Source organism: Passer domesticus, chromosome 6, assembly GCF_036417665.1.
Source record: "Passer domesticus isolate bPasDom1 chromosome 6, bPasDom1.hap1, whole genome shotgun sequence".
In the NCBI taxonomy this organism is placed as follows: domain Eukaryota; kingdom Metazoa; phylum Chordata; class Aves; order Passeriformes; family Passeridae; genus Passer; species Passer domesticus.
The window spans coordinates 55,736,808-55,753,578 of NC_087479.1; the positions used below are offsets into that span (position 1 = coordinate 55,736,808).

Here is a 16,771-nt window from a genome sequence, read left to right on the forward strand (position 1 = left end):
ATATTGGCTTATTAGGAAAATGGTTCCAGAGCCCATTATATGCAACATTACAGAGCTGTATAAATGCACATAAATAACAGCACACAGCTTGGCACGTGTTAGCTTTGAAAATGTGTGTACTTTTCCAAAAAATGGTCATGACAGCTGTTTCAAAATTGATATGGCCTTCTCAGTTTGAAAAAAAAAAAAAAGCTTAAGAATCAGCTGTTGAAGAAACCCCACCCTAGATACACATTTGCCCAGCATGCTGGAACAGCATCTCCTGGGTAAATAACTCATGGTTTTTGACATTAGTACATGTTCCAAAGTATGTATTTACCTGATGGACCATAACAGCCATGAAGGAGCCTGTCTAGTCTACTGGGTAATATCTGATGGATTTTTCTACAATTAGTATGCATGCCACTAAGCATCCTAAATCATATAAATAGTGTACCTTTTAAAAAGCCAAAATAAAAATTTAGACAATCCAAAATACACAATGCTTTGGACCACAATGCGTGGGCAAGCTAAATAGTTCAGGGGTTTGCAAAATAGAAGCAAGGACAGATAGATATTTTATCCTCAATTCTACTGTAACATGAGCCAGAATTTTGAAAAAATTAGCTGAATTCTCTCCTGGTGCCAGAGACCCAGCTACCAAAAATATTTCACAGGGTTTTGCAATAACCTCATGGTAACAACTCACTTAATCCACTGGAAAGAGTGAAGCTCAAAAGCAGCCTCAGAGCACTTTGCCCCTGTGGTCTCCTGTTTCTCTGTAGCTCTGGTCTGGGGTCGTGTGGTTTGCCATGCTCACAGCTCATCCCTCATGCTGAGGGAAAAGAAGCCTGAGTGATTTCACCTTCATGCACAGAAATAAAGCCTTGACAGGTCTCTGAGTGCTCCCAAACAAGGATGAATTTCACCTCTGACCAGAGAGGTAGGGAAGGAAGAGGCCGTTGTAAGTCACTCATGCTTTCCCCTCTGCAGGAAGAAGTTTAAAGGGAAGGGGACACCCATTATCATTCTTCACAATGTTTTCATTTGCTACAGAAAGAGTTTGCAGTTAAAAAAAACCCAAACAAACAAAAAAACTTAAAAGGGTGTAACCTTTTCCCTCAATTATTGGCTTGTGTTATTGTGCTTCACATGCTGTTGTAGTCACCTAAAGAAACTGTAAGCTAAGTAGAACCTGTGGGCTTCACCTTTTCAGAAAAATATAAATATAAATTACTGAAAAACATTTTTGTTGTTATTTGCACTGAAGAACATTTTTGGTGTTATTTATAGAAAGCCCCATGGGATGCAGGAGTTAAAACTAGCATCTGAAAATGAAAATGCCACATTTCAGGCAGCTATTCATGCCATACCTTCCCACCATTTTCAGGTAAACATGCCATAGTCATCCCTACCATTATTATCCCAAATTGTACTTTGAGTGCAAAGTAAAGAATTCATATTTCCGTATTAGCTACTGCTATATAGGAAATTCATTACTATCTGCCAATCTATGGTCTATGCTACATTTAAGTTCCACTTAACTCCCAACTGAGAGCCCAGAGCAGGTTTTATGCCTTCTTTAAGGTCTATTTGAGGTGCGAACTTTATCCAAGGAATACAATTCCACACTCTGAAACTTTTTACCATATCCCCAATAGCCAGAAAGCTAAATGGGATTCCTTGTACACATAACAAAATAAACACATCAGTGAATGGGAAAGATGTTAACAGGGACAGGCTTTTCCTTACTTGTTTTCCTTAGGTGATGAAGACATATCGCTTTTCCTAAGGCCCCACTGTGGCTATGCAGAACTTCCAGATAGATCCAATGCAGCCACAAGAGATGCTTAACAGCAAAACTGCACTGCTCTCCCTGCCAGGCCTCTGAAATCCAGAGTAGTGCTTGACCTTGAGTCTGAAAATCCAGCCAGAAATCCCAATGTTCAATCTGTGCTCCAGAACTTGTCTTTGTGTGGGTTCACAGGCTGAATTTAAGTAGCATTCAATGAATAGCATTTCTATTAAAGATTTTCATAGGTATCTTCTTGAATTCTGACAGCATTTTCATATTCATCTTCCAATATTAGGGCCAGACATTAGTTTTAACTTTCTGCATTTTTTTTCATAAAGATCTACTTTCTGTTTGATTCTGTAATGAAGTCAAGTACATACAACCATGCAACTTCACAAGAAACTCAATCTGAGTGAAAAACAGACACATACATGAAAACCCCTTCAAAATAAACCTCTCAAAATACTAAATTTGTATTAACCATATGAACATCTCCAAATCTATACTGAGGAACAAAAAAAAAACCCAAAAAACTCTACTTCCTTTAAAATAAACTCTCAGTCTCATGAGTTGTTTCTAATTTATCGTCAAGGAGTGCAACTGGCGTGCTACCCCTGCTTTATGGCCTTGCAAGACAAATTTTCACTGTTCAGAATCGGAGCAAATCCTTCCTGCTCTGCCCTTCTCAGCTGTCACTGACTTTTGGTCTTCTAATTCATGAACTCTTTGAAGTAGGAGGCATGTTGTTCAGAGTATTCAGAATCTACTCACAAACATCAATACAATGTTTGGAATTATCATTGTTAGACCAAGAATTGAGAAACTCAAAGGGAAAATGATTGATGCAGGATTTTTTTTCAATATATTCATGAAAAATTTCATCAAAAATAAGGAGCACAAAAAGCAGATACATAACTGCAGTAAAATATTGGCTACAAACATCTCATTCCTCTGGGTGACTGAAGAGCAGCATGAATAAACCTCAACTACTGCAACACAGACTAGAAAAACTGATTTGAATGTAAGGCTCCTTTATGACTGGAAACTATTACCTCTAAGTTTCATTTCAATAAGTCCCTACAGGGAAGCAAGGGGCCCTTTCCACATGCACAGGCTCTGCATGGACAAAAGCAGCCTGCACTGACCACTCCATTCCGCCTGCCACATATGACAAAGCTCTTCCACCTGGATCCTGGGCAGAAGGGACTTTTCCCAGTTTGCTACTCGCCTATGTTGGGCTTATAAAGCTGATTTTGCTGGTGTCCCTCCTGCCTCTGGCAGGCCTTTGCAAGCAGACACACTGTCGAGGTTTTCATTCTGCTTCCCCCAAAACAGGAGCTACAATAAATAGGACTATGAGCTGCAGCAAAGGAGAGGCCATGTGCAAGTTTAAATTCATGAACTGCACTCCTGCTGCCACCAGGCAGGTAGCAGGAAAACTATAAATCACATCATTTTTAGTCACAGGGGTGTACTAGTGAGAGGGAAATGAGGACAAAAGCAAACATCTTAGGTTATAGTTTCTGGAGATTTCATTAACACAATACATACTGAAATCAAACAGCAATTCTTTTGACAATTAGAACTTCTAGGTCAGTAGGGATTTTTAGATTTGGTTTAGGTTACAATATTTGATTAATCTATTTTTCTCCTTTCACAGAATAATTCAAAATTTAAAAAACCCCATAAGTGGAAAGTGATTATCCTCTCAAATTAAGAACACATATCTTATTTGTCATTGAAAACTCTGTCACTTTCTTCAGCTCCAAATGTTCATAATTAGTCTGAGCAGCCTGGTGCCATACAATTTTCACCGCAGCAAAGACATTTTCATATGTAGTGCCCTAAAGTTGGGATATCAGCACAAATATTTCTGTTTATTAATCACAGCTTCCAGCTGGTCCATTGCAATTTTATCCTGCAAGGAGTTTGCTCAAGACACTGCTAGTCAAAAGCTCCACCTCATCATTACACGTTTCCAGTTTTCTTCATAAAATATACTTGCATTGTTCAGTCTGAACTCACAACAATTGCCATCAACTTGAACTTGCAGCACATTATTATTATTATTATTTGCTCGTATACTTATCATTTAGGCACTTTTTTTCATCATCTCAAATTTTGCATCTAAGAAAAGGAACTGCTGGGTGAAGGACCATTCATGAGTGTTACACAAGACAGAGGTTAAGGAAGTGCTTCCAGTTTGCACCAGAGGTTTCCTCTGCCAGCTCCAATAACTGAAATAACTTCCCTCCTACAGAACCTTTGTGAGAATTCACTAATGTTTGGAAACATCTTTCATCCTCAGTAGGAAACTGCTATAAAACAGTTGATATTTTAAAGCTTTTTTTTTTTAATGCTGGAATCCATGAGATCAATTTCTTACACTGGAAGAGATCATTGCAAGGTGCCAGGTTCTATTTCAATAGCAAATTCAAATTATTACCTACATCAAAATCTTAATTCTGACTGAGCTGCAGACAGAAGAGTGGAGCAAGGGAAAAAATTGTGGGATTAAGTTAACATTATAAGAAAGTTAAATTTACCAATATGCATTGGGTGCTTATGTAAAGAAAAGTTAAAGACCATTAAAAAATACTCTGGGCTAGTGTTGGAAATATTTAAGGTTGTTTTTCTTTAACCTAGATATCAATCCAACAATTCCCTTTCTAAAAGGCTAAAAATAATTTGAAAAGCATACATGCTCATGGAGATCTCTAGGACTAAGATGGTCAAATGATAACTTTTTATGTGAAAGCATTCATTGCGATAAGTATATTTAATAACAAAATAACTACTGTCCACTCAATATTAAGAAAATATTCTCATCACTTACATAGTGCTATGTCTCTTGCACATCTTTGGGCCATCACAAGATGTAACAGAGATAAGGTGGGGGTGGAGGGGAAAAGCAACCATTTCTTTCTGTGTGATTTCCCCTCACCATCATTCCTGGCTCTCATTAATAGCCTCCATTGTTTATCTTAGTCTGCTCTGTGAACTCATCTGAAATACAGGTATGAGAGAAAGCAGCAATTTACTTGTAACTCAACCAGCTGCCCGCAGCAAAATCACACAGTTATATTTCAGAGAACAATCTGGTCTTGCAGGAGGGGAGAGAAAGAGGGAGATGGGGATCAGGAGAGAGAAACTGAGCAACTGTGTGCTAAGGTAACACTCTCTCCCTTCCTTGTGGTCTCAAAAAGTTCTTGCTGTCTGAAGGAATAAATGTGAATTCCATGCAGTTCTTCATTTCAGAGCAAGTCTACCCTCAAAGAGATGCAAATCTAATGGAGTTACTAATAGAACACAATTATATCTCAGAATTGTTTCTGTGAGGCGCATTTATGTGTTCATGTATAAAGAGCAGGAAAGATGCTTGCAAGACATTTCTTTAAGAGTAACAAGCACATTGCAAGAACAATTGTCAGATATTTCATCATTAAGAAATTATTTTCCACCATGAAATTTGCATGGACAATACAACCTTTAATATCCAAGCTGCTGCAGAGCTCTCGGTAGCTAGCATAGGTATTCACTGAATTATGTAAAGCGAGTTTTTAAGTTCATGCCAGTTCCCTTTGGCAATTAACCACATTCACAGTGAAAGTGGCTTTTGGTACCAACCTGAGCAAAGATGACCGAGATGACAATGATTTATTCTACTCACAGCATTCTGAATGACACTGGCAAGTGCAAAAACTAATGCTGGCAAGTAGACGGGACAGATACAGGGTTCCTGTCATCATTTTTAATTACAGAAGATTCATTCATTTTAGTACCACATAACAGGATTACGTTAGCCCATCTTAATTACCCATTCAATTTACATTTTACTTGATTATTTTGTGGCTACACAAAATAATAATAAAAGTTCCCTGCTCTAGGGAATGAGCAGAGCTAGGGAGGGAATAGAGGAAGGGAAAGCTGAGAAAGCAGCACAATGTTTGATGCATGACAGATCAGTCCCACGGGTTTAGGAATTTGTTTTAGCTGCAGGCAAACACCCTCAGCACAGGAAACAGCAAGTTTGCAATGGCACTTGTGCTTTTTCTAAGCAGCCTGGCCAAGTGCAGGAGTGTGAGTTATTAGCAGCGGAAACTGGATTAGGAAACAGAGACGCACAAGGTTATTCAGGGTAAAGAGTAGGAAGAACCTACTAAATAACTCAGCACATGGTAGTGAATTCATCCCAGCACATCAGTCCTAACACAGGCACTAGAATTCTACCACTACAGTCAGAAAACAAATCAGCAGCAGATACTGCCAGGAATCAGACAGGAAAGGAAGAACATTCCCTGTTAAACAGCCCATCATGTGCCCACTGGTCAAATACCATAATTTTGGTTTCCCCATCTTATAAAATGTAAAAAGAAGAGTAATAATCATGGTCAAAGGAATAGACCACCTTCCACACAATGAATAACAAGATAGTCTGAGAGTGCTCAGTTTGGAAAACAGGGATTTATCAGGAATATGTGGTTAAGATCGCCAAGGTCCTGACGGGCATGCAAAAGATGAACAGCAAAAATTACTACATGCAGCTACCAATACAAGAACTAGCAAAGGAATCTTGCAGGTGACAAATCTAAGATTGATAAAAGGAGATATTTCTTCATACAGCATTGTTTAACCTAGGGAAGTCCACAGGACAGATCTAGGTGTGTGTGTGTGTTCAAAAAAAAAATAGAAAACTTTGAGAAATGAAATTTCTAATATTTCTTGTTTCTGGACTCAGGAGAACATTCTGAAATAGTGTTTCACTATAACACCTACCATGCTCTTTTTCTTCTCCACTACCAGCCTCAGTGTACTTCACTGGGGACACCTCTGCTCCACCTCTTCACACCACTTGTGTACACATCTCAGACCCCAGGAATTTAGATATTTGAATTTCAACAATTTAAATTCCTGCTGGACAACTTGAATAGATTAAAACCAAAGCCTGAATCTTCATTAACTCCTGTAAGTTTCAATTAGCTCATCAACGTTTTCCTAGGAGGTATTAGGGAAGGTGTCTTCAACAGCTCAATTTTTACAGCACACTAATATACTGAAGTTATATGAAGTCATGGAGTTTTATGAAATGTTGGTATTTTGGTATGGCTAGTGACTCAATAAATAAATAAAATCAGTTCCATTCAAAGAAATTTTTAGCTTTTTTTTCCTCCTGGTAAAACAATGACCAAAATGTTTGTGCTTCATGTGTCAGATTCCACAAAAGATATTATTTTCAGTCCATTGTAAAAAAAAAAAGGCAAAGAAAATTGAGGGTTTGACTGGCACAGCTACTAAACACTGGAGCTCCTCAGTGTATTCATCAATTCTGTTATGAAAACACTCAGGTCTTTTCATTCTCTCATCTAGCCCATCAGACCCTAAATTTAGTGCACTCATGACCCAGCTAAATACCTTCACTTCCCGTGTTTTCCTGTTGCAACCCTGCTCAGCAATGACTGTGGTAGGTATCCTACCTCTGCCTCGCAGCAAACCCCAACCAAAGCTTCACTGGTTGTATTTTTAACCTTCAGAACAATGATGGCTCTGCTTAGGACAACAGCAAAGGAGCTGCTGCCCCACAGCATGCTGGAGGGGAGGATGATGGACAGCAAGTAGGAAAGAAATTCCACTTTGTCATGTTGATACCAATCTACTTCAAATATTTACATTATGGGATGAAAGTTAGAATTTGCGTCTCCTTAAACAGCATCATTGTAAAAGGACACATATGCCTTCTTTAAAATCCACACAGTTTTCTTGATAACTTTGTATTTACAATGAAATATACTTAAAAGGAAGAATCAAATGTACCTCAAGCTCAAATACCACTGACTTGGTGGTCACCTGCTCTGCTGAAAATCAGGCTCGTTTCCACCTCTCTGCTTGATTCCAGTGCATTGAACTATGACCTCCCATTTGCTAGAAAACATTTCCTACACACTAACCACTGGTATTTGATTTAATTTAGAAATGATTTTTTTGCTAAGCCAATGGATCACTGCGTTGCTTCTACTACGCTAGAGATAAAAATTGTTGACCCAATCTGTGTGCAGCCAAATACAATGAACCTCAGTGTTAGTGACACCAGGAAACTCGATGCATATTCTGGATTATTGCAATTCCAGTTCAGCAGCTTCACATAATTTCTCAGACTCAAACAACCACATCCATTATGTGACTTCATTCATAACCCTGCTGCACTTCATTCTGGTTGGTATCTCGGGGCCTGGAGATAAGATATCGATTTAAAGGACTCTGGTCAGATCTGCATGAGCAGTTTTTATACTTGTCAAAATGGAAATGCAATAGCCAAAGAAGCCCTTTCAGGCACTTCTATCCCAGCCCCACCTATGGATAATATGATCCTGTGAGGACTGGTAACAATTAGTTTAATAGGAAGCAGGAGAAACAATTGCTCTTGCTCCACCTCCTAAACTACTGCATTACAATGAGATTCTTAGTATCTGGAGAGTTTCACAGATAAATTGTTTATTTATTTAAGTCATGATTAAAGCAAAGTATTCTATAAAAGAACAGTGGGTGAGAGGAGGCAGTCTGGTCTCTTTTCCTCAGAGTAAGGGTATCTTCAGAATAACTGGATGTCCTCAATCAGTGCTTAAAATGGACCCTCACAAAAATTGATCTCAAGGCTTCATTTTTTATTGCTCTCTTTTTTGGGGCACAGGCTCTGACACTGAAGATCAATATATTGCAAGCAAATCCCCAAGCATGTGTTTTAAAGGCCGGGAGACACAAATCCTTTGGTCTAATTGAAACACACACAAGCTGGCAGGAAATGAAGGAAAAGAACATAACCAGCATTCTCTTGAAGAAGTGACATGTACATGCCCACATAATTCTCATAGCCTCTGCTGCATAGAGTACCTTTTTCCCTGACAGTTCCAGTCCTTGTTTGTAGAGATGAGCGTCTGCCACAGCACTATGTGCTGCAAGACTCTGAAGAGTTTAAATAAACTCGATTTCACACTAAGTTATTCTCCCTGCAAGCCATGTACAAACCTTTATCTGAGTTTCCCACCACACCTTTGCCTGGGAATGGTTAGCTTCGCCCTGGGGTCATTTGATATGGAGCCCCTGCTTTATAAATACAAACACCCACACCTTCATTATCCTTGTGCTTTACTTCCCCTGGGGCTTGCAGTTCCCTCTGTCCCAGCGATAAGGATGGCCCCAGGTGCTTCAGTGTGGCTGCACAACTCAGGCCAGGAACAATGCAAACCCCAGGCATCAGCAGAGGTACTGGAGGAGGAAGCCACCCAGCTCCCTGGCAGCCCTGTAACTCATCCCCACCCCCAAACCTGCTCTGGGGCTATGTGTGCCTTATTAAATAGAGACACCCTAACCTGGCTGGCGCAGACCCGACCTGCCCCCAGCTAACCCTATCCTGTTCTTTCCAAGCCACAGGGCTGTAAAGTCTTCCACTCAGCATAAGCAGAAGCTTTCAGGACAATGACAGATGCAATGGCTTTGCATTCCCAGGAGAAGGTCCTGTTAGATTTCCTTCTGAGCTAAGCCAGGTCAGATCAGCCCAAGTCGAGAACAGTGCTTTCAATAATGCTGCAATTCTTCCCTTTTAACTCCAAACTGCTATTAGTTTTAGACACAGAATAAAATCATGCATGGCAAGGGAGTCCATCAAACCGTGTGTTCAGTGACAAAAAGCCAAAAAGAAGATGAATCGTGGAACAAGCTGGATGCTGTATTCCATTCAGCTCCAACAATGCCAATAATGATTTGAATTGTGATCACCCAGACACAAATATGCTTCCTGAGAGTTTGGGCAGCTCTTCTCAGAGAGACTTTTTTTTTTTCCTAGTACATCAAAGAAGAAAAGGTGAATCACCAAGCAAGCAGAGGTGTCCCTTGCAATCTGCCAAAGTTCAGCTGCTGGGATACAGCAACAGAAGGAAAGGTCATCCCACGCATGACAGTTATGCTGAGCATCAAGACTTTAAATAGAAAAGACTTTATGTAACTGTGGTGCCCAAGTGCTTCCTCATGACAGACTCTCTCAGCCAAACCATCAAGGTTAGGAAGTGTTACCTGTTGCTTTTAAGGGGTTTTTTTAAAGTCACACTGCAATTATGTCAACAGGCAAGGTATAACGATGGATTTTTTTGTTTTACAACAGGAGATGCAAACATCAAACTTATTTTCATGCTATGGTTTATAATAGAGTAACGAAGTCATTGAGTGATTTTCATTCTATCAATCAATGCAACAATTGGAAGTTTCTGTTGCTTTTCCACTGTGCCATTTAGAAGACAGCACAGCTGGATTTTAGAAGACTGATATTTACCAAAAAGACAAGCTGATATCACCATTCATTAATTTTATAAAACTACATAAGTAAGTTGTTGCATTTTACTGGGAATTCCTCTCTTGTCAGTTAAAAATCAAGTCCTCCCCACATATCTAACATAAGAGATGACTAAAAAAATATCTACCATGTTCAGGTGAAAAGTGCATCTCTCCATGGTTTAAGTGTTCAAAAATTATCTTCACAAACTACATTCAGAATTTTTATTAGGAACTACCTTATCACCATAATAACACAAGATAAAATAATTGATAAATTCACCCTAGAACCATAACAAACCGAGTTTATATATCCACTTGAACGGAAGTGTCAGATTTCACAAACTAGATTAATCCTTTGGTTCCTCTGAAAGACTTTAGGATGGGGATACATTCAATGCATTTCTGGCTCAGTATAGCTGGATATTTTATATATATATAAATCTATAATCAAAGTGATTATTACGATATGACGCATACCTAATTCAGTGTAGGCCAGACAACTAAAGAACATTTTCCTGATGAAAACCAGTGTTAAGTATTTCATGACATGAGCATCTTCAGGTCTCCAATGAATTCCCAGTCTTAAGGAGTTATCTGCAGTTGAAATATATATTCATTTCACCAGAAGTAAAACAGATATGAGCAGATTTGATCATAAAAATCTATCAGTTCAGATAATGCTACCACTGATAGTCACTTTTTCTCAATAATGGCTGAGGCAATGACTCAGAATCAGTTAAGGTGAGCCATTCCATCCTTGTAGAAGTTCCTGCAATGTGGGGCAGGGGGGGTAGGAAAGAGAACACTGACAATTTATCAGCTCTTGATTCATCATCAAGAAATCAAAGCTCAGTCCATGGTAGCATAGGAAAAACCTCTGTCTTTATACAGAAGAAAGCAATTGGTAACTACAGGCTGGAAAAAAAATGTTGGCAAAGTCAAGAACTGACTTTACAGTATTCTTTGCATACCTTACATTTGTTGAATGGTTTCCAAAACTAAAGCTTTCCCATGGGAAGGCAAAGAAACAATAGCAATTTCTTCTGAATGAAGCTCTCCTAAGCTGAAGAGTAAACATACAATATGTGACCTGAAAGTTTGCTTTTAACTGTACAAGCAGCCAATTACACAACTAATCAAAATACCTTCAAGAGCAATTCCTGAGGGAAGTCTAAAAAAAGGCTAAAAAAAAAAAAGAGAAAAGGAAAAAGCAGAAAGGAAAGAAAAAATAAAAGCAGTCCAGCAAAGAGAGATAATGATTGATAACCTGCTACACTGTATGAACTTGTATGTGTGTGCACATATATCCAAGCTTAATCATGTTTAAAGATTTATTGCACCTCTGCACAGGGCTGTGTAACTCCCAGGAAATCTGCATTCCATCTGAGATGCCAGTGCAGGTTGAGGAGATGGAACCGTCCATAACGCAGCTCCAATTCCAAGAGGGAACACGAGATGATGACGTGGCAGCAATGGAATGCATTTGCTGCATGTCCTAGGCACACTTCTTGACATCCAACAGGGAAACAGTTTGAATCTCAAGACTCATTTTGAGAGGTGGACGTGTTTACAGAATGTAAATTGTCTCTTAAAAATTAGTGGGTGGAGCAAAATTTGTTTCTTTACTGGGGAGACATGACATGCACTCAGCACTGCGTATGTGTCCACAGCCATGCAACATGTGGAATTAAACCTAAGCAGAGGCTTGGTTGGTACTGATTCTTAAAGAAAACCAAAGACCACTTCACACGTTATAAACCCTGGGGCTCTGTGTTCTTGAGGCACCTGTATTAAAGACAGACAGGAATTTAAATATTTTTGTGTATAGCCCATGCAAGTGCTGAATTACACGGCATCTTAAGAAAACATGTGGGAAATGAATTTACAGAAAATTCTCAAAACCTGACAGAAGGCTCATGCATACTTTGAGATAAGAAATGCTGACTTAGAAATGCCATGGAATAGGACAGACATTGTTGAGAGAGAAATTGAACAAGGAACAAGTTTCAAAGATGGCCCTGCAAAAAAGTCCGGATACTTTAGAGAAATAGAACTATGAAAAATGCATTGTAGTTAGACCCATGAGGGGTAATTTTAGATTATTAGCTTTAAGGCATTTACAACATGGTGTGGCAAAAGCTGATAGGTCAAGAAATGCTTATAGTGTATTGTAATTAAGAAATAGTTAACTCTGATTGTAATGGCATGAATTATAACATCTGTATTGTCTCACCCTTCACATGAGACTGAAAATGGAATAAAAGTTTTTAAAGTGCCTCTCAGTTACCCTAAGTCAAAAAAAAACCCAAAAAAAACCTTAATCCAACAAATACTCTCCATTTCTGTGCAAAAAAAAAAAAAAAGGTTGCAGGTTTAGGCATCTCAAGTTTTGTTCCACCACCACCATTCCTTGTGTGCTGAAGGCAGGATTAGTTCAGGCATTCCCTGACCCCTACTGGTAGGGCTGGCCCTGATTTTTGCCTACAGAAGGAAATAGAGGGGGAAAATACACTTCACGGCTTCAGGAATGCCAAGAGGATTGTAGAAGGAATTTGAGAACCAGACAAAATATCTTGCAGGTAGAACAGCCTTCTCTGGAGATTATGGTAGCCTTAAAGTGTACCAGGGAGAAAAACTGAGTTGGGATCCTCTTTCAAATCCTCTCCTGACCAGAAGGATCTACCTGAGGTTTATTTACCCACTGCTATAAGATAAATCCAGCTGCCATAGACATAACTCAAGGAACTTCACCCTGCTGCACACACGGTGTCAAAAGCATCCACAAAGCATCAAGCACAGCCCCCAGCATGGCTCAGCCCAGTAGCTGCTGGGAAGAGGCCCTGGTGCTCACCTCAAGCTGCTCCATCACCCACTCCAGGCTGGAGCGATGGAACTCTGCACAGGAAGAGCTCTATGCAAGGGAGGCTAGAGAGGAGCCTGGAGAATCTCCACAATGCAATGACTGCTTCTGCTCAGGGAGAAGGGTTGTTTCAGGAGTTCTGCAGGAAAGCGTGCCCAGTAAATTGGTCTAAAGATCCCTCTTTTTCACAGTGCTATATAGAAGAGGATCAGCATTATATTAAATACACTGTGCTCTGCCCAGATCAGCCTACCCCTGCTGCACAAATGGACAAGACACAGCTTTGGAGACATCATCTCCTGAAGGCAGTCATACAAAAACAGCCCAGTAACTCCACATCGCAACAGGTGAAACAAGCCCTGAGCAAATGTTATCTACAATGCTGACAGCAATCTAAAATTCATACTTGAGAAGACTTTTTTCCTATTTAGACAAATTTTCAAGAAGCGACTGTGAATGAGTTCAGCTAGAGTTGGACATTTTTTTTCATCCTAATGAAAAGTTAACACATTTTCCAGTAGGCATTAAAAAAGAAAAAAAAAACCTATTTTTGACCATACTATCTCCAGAAGAGCAAGCCAAAGTACAGCAATACCCACCTTAACTGGAATAAATCCATCTCGAGTTACTGAAACAAAGCCAATGTTTTTCTACGAGACAGTTATTTACTAAGGGGTAAGCGCATTTAAAATCCTAACTAATGCATTTGCCTTGCAAAATCTGTTTTGGATTATTTCAGCAATTATCTGATCATGTACATTTAGCTGGAAAATATACAGTTCTGAAAAAAATGTGATGGGAAACCTGGAGATGTACAGTATAAATATGAAGACAGATTTGCCAGTACCTCCAACAGAAGAGGCCAATGTCAATATCTTTAATGAACTGCATTTTCTTCCATATGTGGCCAAAAAAATAAAAAGAAGAAATCTTTTTAGAATGTATTTATGTCCCCAAAACCAATCTCCTAGACTCATCTCCCTCACTCCCAGCCCAAGGAGGTCTCTATTACATATAGCCATCTTTCTGACCGAATATCAAATCTCTTAACTCTGGGTTAACTAGCAGACATTCCACATTTTCTGACATCATTCTGACTTTGTATCAACTATATTTCCTGCTAGAAAAAAAAGTTAAAAATCATTTGGGAAATACATTTGTTGTCAAGACAACTTCCAGCACTGAATGTCCAAACTCCAGCAGATCATATTTTTCTGAAGGTCTCTTTTCCAAGTAACGGAAGGCTTTGCTTGCAGCATCTCCAGATGCATCTATTTGCAAAATCCTAGAACCCTTAAGGTTGAAAAAGGCCTTTAAAATGCTCCATTCCTGCTGCATCTAAAAACCACTTCTCAGTCATGATCTCCTCTGATGCCCGGAGACTTTGCTTCCCTGCTAGGACAGAATCTTTTTGCTCTGCTGCATACCATATTCTGAACCAAGAGCAAATCAGGAACAGAATCTCAACACTATAAATCAAGTAAGGTGGAATATTTGTGAGCGGAGAAAGCAAAAGCCTGGGAAAATTCCTCTGGCTTTAATGGGCCTTGAATTTCACCAGTTTTTGTTTCTGCCATGGTGCTTAGTTCATTGGAATTAGGCAAGCCACTTAAATATTCAAAAGTCTTTCTTAGTTCTGAAGTTACCTCAAAAGCTTTGCTCTCACTATTGTGTGTGGGGCCACACGTGTTTTATCTTCTAGAGGCTGCCCACAAAAATGAAAGAGGAAATCACACTGGAAATGAAAACAAGGATAAAAATAAAATACACAGTCTGTGCTACAGCCCTGGGCAATGTTTTTTGTTTCTAAGTGACCCACTGCAGCTTTCTAGCCAGGGGTCCAGAGGATCTGCATCCCCTCACCTGACTTTTTGGGGAATTGGTTCACATTCTCCCTCTCCAGCCTCTGAAGTTACTGACGCAAGATAAAGTTTATCAGAATCCATGTTGACCTTCCTCTCTTTTGAACTCTGAAACACTGATTAACTTGTAAGTTATACAGCAGGGGGACAACTTCAACAACACCCTTATGAGTCCTTTTCTCCTGACTGGCTATTTTCAGCACTTGTAACTCTAAAAATTATTATAAGGGCAATAACTGACTTCCTTCATTCTTCCAACTCGTGAAAATAGAAAACCTTGCTTGAATATCAAGAACAAGGTGATTAATTTCTTGTAAGCTGTTAGCTGCTCCCTGAGAATTGCCATTAGCAAACAAGTCACTGAAGCAGGGCTGGCCACACTTCAGAAAAAAGCAGGTTGCTGGAGTCATTCTGAGCAGAATTTTGAGGAAATCCTAGACATTACACAGCACAAAAATAAGGTCCTCCAGTATAAAAAGAAACCCCCAAAATTCAAATACAGGAACAACAAAGCCTTGAATGAAAAAAGAAAAGGCAGAGAAAAGTATCCATACCCATAATCAGCACCTGTAGCTGTGCAGAAACATAAGAGTCCACCATTTCCAGTTTGTGGTTGTGTCATACTGAACTGCATCCTCTTCATCCTCTCTGTCAGGACTCATCCCCATACAGGCCACCAATTGCTGATGTCAGTGCTTGGCACCAGTTTATTATCTTACTGGAAAGCTTTCATACCTGCTCTCTGTGAATTCCTACAGGCAGCTCCTCACAACACTGGCTCCTTCCTGTCCCTTGCACGACCACCTGCCCATTACTACTCCTCACAGCACAACCTCCACCTCTCCTCTTGACCAGATAACCCACTCTTTTATAACACTTATTGGACGTAGCTGTGGCCTATTAAGTGCAGGGCTGTTCCTACTTTTTGGTGATCAGTACAGCTGCAACTCCTCAGGGGTGAGATTGCCTTCAGCACTATCTCTATTCTCCAACAGTCCATCCTCCCACAGTCTCCACCCCACATAATCCTGCTATTTTTATTTTTTCCTACATACTGAAGACTCCTTAGAAAACTGATTTAGTGACTAGGTCCAGCTATCAGGTACCTATTTCTATGAGGTGCAGCTCCAAATTATCAGAATCATAGAGGGATCATTTACTTCCTATCACAGAGGTGAGCAGCAGGATTTCTCCCCAGCCTTGCAGTTGAATCAAAACCAGCTCAGGAGTTCCATTTTACATCCCGCTCAGAATCAGGGTTTCCAATAGCACAACAACAGCCCAAATCTGTGAGGAAACCTCAGTCTGCACTATTTTACTGAAGAGCTGGAGTGTTGTTCACAGCGCCACAAATCCTTCAGCAATCTCTTGTCTCAGAAAGATGCCAGGTTGATTGGGGAGCTGAGAAGACTCAAACACAAGCAGCTGTAGCTGCCGTTCTAAAATACTTCAAAAGATTTACATGCAAGTTATCAATTCACAAATATTACACTCAGGGTCACCACAAACTGTGTTACCATTCTCACAGCGCTGCCAGCTTCTTTTTAAAGAATTCTCTTGCCTTTTGCAGTTCAGCCACTTCTACCCTAATGCCTTTTAGTCCTTCCTGGTTACAGAGTTCAAGAGATAATTTCTTGCTAAGAAATAAAGCCAGGACGAATAATGCCACTAGTGTTATTTATGTAGAGCTAGTACATTCCATGGATGTTTAATCCAAAATTATTTCAAAGTGCTGTTTTGATATCCCTGCTTCTCTAATGAGCAGAGTCTTGTGTTCACAACTAAAACATAAAAACAGTGTAAAATGTACAGAAACTTTTACAGTGCTGGCATCACAGCTAACAGGAATTAGTACAAACACATTCTTTTATTGTGAGTTCATTTTTGGAGTTCAATGGCCCTTATTATCTCTCAAGGCAAGATGAAGCTTCTCATGATTGACCATGTGCACAA

At 39.6% G+C, this 16,771-nt stretch overlaps 1 long non-coding RNA gene across 3 annotated transcripts in view; it reads right to left on the reverse strand.

Annotated features, from left to right (window-relative positions):
• LOC135303800 (uncharacterized) overlaps positions 1 to 15,667 on the reverse strand; it is a 58,700-nt gene extending 43,033 nt beyond the window's left edge. For 2 of the 3 annotated variants that reach the window (XR_010365182.1, XR_010365180.1), the window contains exon 1: positions 15,373 to 15,667. This is a non-coding gene — a long non-coding RNA (uncharacterized LOC135303800). Of the gene's footprint in view, positions 1 to 10,573; positions 10,691 to 15,372 lie in introns of all 3 variants that reach the window. The other variant, XR_010365181.1, reaches the window with a different exon arrangement.
• Positions 15,668 to 16,771: the final 1,104 nt, after the last annotated feature.